General features: G+C 36.7%; 1 non-coding gene across 1 annotated transcript; it reads right to left on the reverse strand.

Annotated features, from left to right (window-relative positions):
- Positions 1 to 5,390: 5,390 nt before the first annotated feature.
- Positions 5,391 to 5,463, reverse strand: TRNAA-UGC (transfer RNA alanine (anticodon UGC)). Its single transcript has one exon. It is a non-coding gene; the product is annotated as a tRNA-Ala (tRNA).
- Between the last annotated feature and the right edge of the window lie 659 nt (positions 5,464 to 6,122).

A 6,122-nucleotide genomic window follows, 5' to 3' on the forward strand; every position in this document is an offset into this window, starting at 1 on the left:
ATATGAACTATTTCACATTCAGTCATCAAATCTTCTTCTTAAAACCTATAAGAGCATCTTTTGTCAACTCAACATATTTGATGGATTGGTTGTCAGTGAATCAGTTACTTGGTGAATTGAGTTTTAGTGGGTTTGTCTACTTGTTTGCCACCAGCAAACTTGTCTATGCTTTCAACCCCTTCTCCAATTTCCACAACTTTCTCATGTTAACCAGAGTCTTTCTTCCTCTGGCATCCTTAAGTGGTATCTGTTAATTCTTATACAACCAATTTACTTCTCTGGTCAGAGATTTCTTTTTTCTTTTTTAAATATTTTATTTATTTATTCATGAGAGATATAGACAGAGAGACAGAGACATAGGCAGAGGGAGAAGCAGGCTCCCTGCCGGGAGCCGAATGTGGGACTCCATCCCAGGACCCCGGAATCACACCCTGAGCCACAGACAGATGCTCAACTAGTGAGCCACCCAAGTGCCCCTGGTTAGAGATTTCTAAACTTCTTTGGTCAGAGGTTGTTTTCCTCTTCTTTTCGAAGCTTTTGAAGCTCATTGTCTCTTGTCTGTCCGATGTTCTTGCCCTCCTCAAAGACAGTACTATATGCTACTACAAAAGCAGTCTCTTATCTTGTTTCTTTTCTTAATATTTATTTTAAAAATATTTAATATATTTGTAGAATATGAATCGGATTGTGTCACTCTCCTGTTTAAAACTTTTTAATAGCGTTCTATCACTCTCAAAGAAAATTCATAATATGGCCCACATGTTCATGCAAGTTTTGGCCTCTGGATACCTTTTCGTGTTTCTTGGGAGACTTGCTCTTTTTCTCCAGGCATTAACCTTTTCAGACTCTGGAATGTGCCATGGCACGGTCCAGCCCAGAGCCTTTCTCTGTGTACTTTCCTCTGCATGCCTCCTCTTACTTACTCCAATGCCTTTTGTTATGAAAAGCCTGCTCTCGCTCTCTCTCCTTTCTTCTTCTTTTTAAACCAGACTTTATTTTTTTGAAGAAGTATTAGGTTTACAGTAAGATTGAGTAGAAAGAACCCAGAGAGTTCTCATAGACTCCGTGCTCCCACGTGCACAGCCTCCAAGGTGCTCTTTCACTTTTTAGTTGCTCCTCTGCTAGATACATACTTCTATTGTTATCGGTTCTCATAGAATCATGTTCTCTTCCTCAAATGTCACTTTGAGATTGTAACTTTTTAGTATGATTATTTGTTGCTTGTCTTTTTTCTCTACAAGGCATAAACTCCATGAAGGCAGAAACTGTTTATTATTTCTTATCGCTTGCTTCTCCCACTATGCCTGGCATATAGTAGATCTTCATCAAACATCCATCATTGTGGGTCAATGACATATATCATATAATCCTTTATAGTCTAGGGCCGAGACACAGCTCTGTGTAATTACCATTATGAGACTTTGAAAACCTAAAATAAAAATTAACCATAATTTTGCTATTTCCTTCTGTCTCAGATGAATTCAGATTTTGCATTTGTAACTATTCTGTACAGCAGCTTTTAAAAGTTAACCACAGATGTTATGCTAACATGCATATTAATAAAAATAAAATTATTTTATTATGTATTAAATATAACAATTCCTTTCTACTTTGATTCTTTCTTCTCTGTTTTCAAATCTGAAGTGTTTGGTTTCAAACCTGTAAAAATTTGCTTGTTTTGCCTAAGAGGCACAGATCACCACAAGGGGGCAGGGGTAGACAAATATTCAGTTTTTTTTTACTCCGAATTCTGTATCAGCAGAGTATTATTCTTTGACAGAGTAAATTTGGACCATTATTTTTTGTAGAAGCTTTTTTCTTTTTTTTTTTTTGCATTTACCATTCAGTTTAAAATCTATAGGTACTATTACCCTTTTCATACACTGTATGTCTTTTAAAAAATGAGCAGACCTTCACTACACAAACTGTAGGCATGAAATAACTTGACTCTTCAGTACATTGTCATTTTACAGAGTTATAAGAATGATATCCCAGGCAAGGCAGTAAATTGTTCATTGGTAATTTTATAGCTAGTTTTTATTCTTCTGTTTTATCTTTGGTACCCCTCCCCTTCTCACCACCACCTCCCCCAGTCCTCCCCCCTTCCCCCCCCCCCCACTCATAGAGACTGGTAGGAGGAAAAGAAGATACTGTGGTTTTTGTTTGTTTTTAATAATAGTTTAGGGAGTATTTAGGAATTTATTGCATAGAAGTAAGAAATTGAGCATTTTCTGGGAATAGGATTTCAACAGTATTGTTTGCTTTATTTTTCTATCTTTTGTGCACTAAGTACATATCCATCTTCTTCAGTTTGAGTAAGAAAAACACAACCTGAGCTCTGTGTGGCTAGCTTGACATTGTTCTCCTAAATAGTTGGGGTAGACCTTTATGTAGAGATCTAATTACATGGCTAACTTTATTTTATTGCTTATTCTGAAATTTAGTTTCCTATAAATGCAGAGCTCATCAAATTTGGAGTTGAGTTTTAAGAATGTTAAGTTTAATGATAATGAAAGCAAGATAATTTGCATGTGAACAGCCTTGGTTTGGAGGAAGTTTAGAAGAGAAAGAGGGCTTGTTAAGAGAAACTAATAGAAAGAAGGAGACTTTGATCAGACTAGGAACCACCAAAGAGTACATAGGCAATTTGGAGACAAATCACCTAATCTTGATGCTTTTTGATGCCTCTATGTCTGCCCTTGCTTGCCTTCTAACTCTGGAACACCTCCTCCTACCACATCCCTCATTTTTATTCCAGGTAGTATAAGTAACTGGGCATGTCTATTATATTCTAATCTCTGGAGCTCATGGAAGAGATTGCTAACATATCATCATATTCCCCCACGCCCACCAAATCTAGCCTCAGTTTCCTTCTCAGTCCAGCTCCTCAAAATAGATTGGATACCAATACCAGTTAATTACAGTTCTCCTATGAAGCGAAACATATTCGCCATCTTTGGAGAGTTGCCCGAACTGGTGGCTGGTTGTCAGACCAAGGTGGATGGCTTTGGAGAATGTAATTTTGCCTTGACTATGATGTGAAGATATTAGAATGTCCCTTCTCCCATTACACATGGTGACAAAATAAAATACCATTTAGTCTGAGGTGAGAAAATAAAGCAACTAAAAACTAAAAACTCATAATTTATTTAATCTTGGTCAGGCTGAATTAGAACATACATTAATACGCTCCATCAAAGAAGAGACATGCTCATTTTGTTCATCACTGTATCACAGCAGTTAGCCAATGGTCCGACACAGACCGGGTACTCAATAATATTTACCAATTGAATGAGTGAATAGAGAATAATGGCAGATACTATATTTTATGCCACATGACTTTCTCGATTAAATGAGGTAGTTTTTCACTCAAAGCTGGTAACCTCCAGAGAAGTAAAAGGGAGAAGTCCTTTTTCAGAGGGTAATCCATGATCTTTTGGAAGGTAGAAAGAGAAAGAAATGAGCAGTAAAAGCTGGGAAACTTGCAAGGGCCCTGTCTTGTCTATTTTACTTCAAATCATTAAAGAATCATATAATTTAAAGAGTTTAGAACTGGAGATTTCTCATGAGTCAATATGATACTATTAAATTGGACATGAAACATTAGACATTGATACTCTTCTGAGACCCATTTTTGGGAATATTTAATTTAACTCTTAAATTTTTGAGGAGAAATATTGCAAAATCTTCCAAGGATATTTAATGTGTTTTTTTATTTCTAAAGGTCAGTTAAGTTTCAGGTTAATTCCTTGTATTCACTGGCATCCTAACCTAAGAATAGAAGGCTCAAAACTGAAAATCTTATTATTTATCTGACCACAGTATATGTGAACAATTTTCAAGTTTAAAAACTTGTGTTATGATAGCAGATGGCCTCTGGGGCATCTGTCATTTATTGACAGGTTGAGGAAAAGGTTATGAAATGCTTCAGAGGTGATTAACAGAATATATTAGTAAGGTCCTTAGATATTATCTGGGCCAGTGTTGTCCAATAGAACTTTTTGTCCTAATGGCAATGTTATTTGTATTGTCCAGTGCAGTAGCCACTAGTTATATGTGGTCATTGAGCACTTGAAATGTTAGTGCAACTGAGGAATTGAATATTTAATTTTATTTAAAACTAGGAATTAAAATGTATGCTTAAATACCATTTGTGACTAATGCTACTTTATTTGGACAGTGCAGACCTAGAAGAATAAATGCCTAATTAGAGTGCTGCAAGTTTTGAGATGAGATACTAAACATTTTAGCAAACAGAATATCAGACTAAAACTAACAGAAAACTCGAGAATGGTGGTATGGGATTTTAAAAAGCAACAAGTTAAGCATTTGCCATGTACTTGACTCTCTGCCAGGCATTTTATATTTATTATCTCAGTCAATGCTTGTAAAACTCTGCAAATAAAGATTTTATCTTTATTTTATAGGCAAGGGGCCAGATATTAAAACTTCCATAGTGGAAATAGGATTAGGACTTATACCCATTTGGCTTCAAAAGCCATGCTTCTGGGCAGAAGAAAACTACCCAGATGCAATTATGAATGTGTGTTCTAGGAGAAAGGTCAGGGCTTGAATGAATGTCACATCCAAATATGAGGCTATAATATTTTAAAATCCATTGCTAAGGCTAGAATTTGTTTCTGATGATGTAACAGGGCTGAAGGTAAGGACAGGTCAGATGGTCTGGATTGAGTAGAAGATGCTACCCATGTACATGAGCAACAATTGTTAGACTTGCTATTCCCATTAGCCAATGTTGACTATGGCAGCATCCTTGGCTATTTTTTGTGGTTGGATACTCCTTTGATGTTATTTTTCTCTCCAGTAATGCTCTATGACTTAATTTTGTTCTCATTCATCATATGACTTATGCAATGTGTTGTTCACCTGGTAACTGTGAGTTGGGGCATTTCCTTGTTATAATTGCGTTGAGAAAGAGCTTCCTTATGGTGCAGAGGGTGGAGATGTGCCTTTACTTGTTTTTCATCACTAAAACTAATGTCTCTGGGTGCATATGTTTTCATTAACACCTAAATCTTCCTGTAGAAAAATGTGTTCTGTATTCCTAGAATAAAAGGATAACCGCATTTTTCCTGCCTGGTCTTCAGAGTATGTGCCACAAAAAATGATCCTGCACTAGCTTAAATATTAAATGAAGCAGTCTACCTAAAGAAAGCTGAATATATTGGTTTAAGAAGTTGGCTTCCCAGTGATTGAAATAAATTAGATATGAATGATGGACAAGGTATATATATTAGGCTAGGCCTGTACTTTGCAATCCTGGGATTCTTTTAAAACTAGAAATCCAATATTAGAATTCTTTGATAAAGATTGAGATTCTGAGACAGGGTTCACTAAATTCCTTTTGAGTAGAAACTAAGGCAATTTTGTGATTCCACTGGGAATTAAACCCAGGATTTTCTGCATGCAAGGCAGATGTGCTAACCACTACACCATGGAATATAAGATGAGCATTAGATTCTGAGACAGAGTTATGTGGCCTAACCAGTTTAGGATTGGGGCGAGAGTTTATCAAGTGGGATTAAATGGCCATGGATATCTTTGAGGTCTGAATATGAATCTGTCGCAAGATGGGGGACTCTTTATAAGATTTCAGTCAATGGAAATAGTGGGTTTTGGAGGCAGTATGTGAGCCCAGAAATTGGATATGAAAAGAAAACTAGGTTTCTGAAAAAAGCAGATGAAATGATGCAACAGTCTTTGGGGCCAAAGCAGGAGGGAAGCTGGAGAAAGAACAAGGGAAGAGAGACAAGATTGTCACAAGGCAGTTAGGGAGCAAATTACTTGAATTGCAGCCCACTTACATTTGAGCAAATGTGCTTCTGGGAGCTTGGGGCTTGTTCTTAAAAGAATCAGTCCTGTAGGATAGGTGCTTTGCCAAAGTCCAGATTGGCTTTAGTGCTAGAGAAACAAACACATTTTGCAAAATCCTAATGTTCATAGCTGGGGGAGAGCACAATTCCCAGGAAAGGATTGTTCTTTATTTGATATTCTTAAGCATCAACCATGTATTAGACAATATGCGGCCATAGAGAATTGAACTTAATTTCTGCCAGCTTAGCCCAATTGCTGGATGTCTTCTGGAAGAATAAGAAATCCTG

Source organism: Canis lupus, chromosome 6 (genome assembly GCF_003254725.2).
Source record: "Canis lupus dingo isolate Sandy chromosome 6, ASM325472v2, whole genome shotgun sequence".
Lineage (NCBI taxonomy): Eukaryota > Metazoa > Chordata > Mammalia > Carnivora > Canidae > Canis > Canis lupus.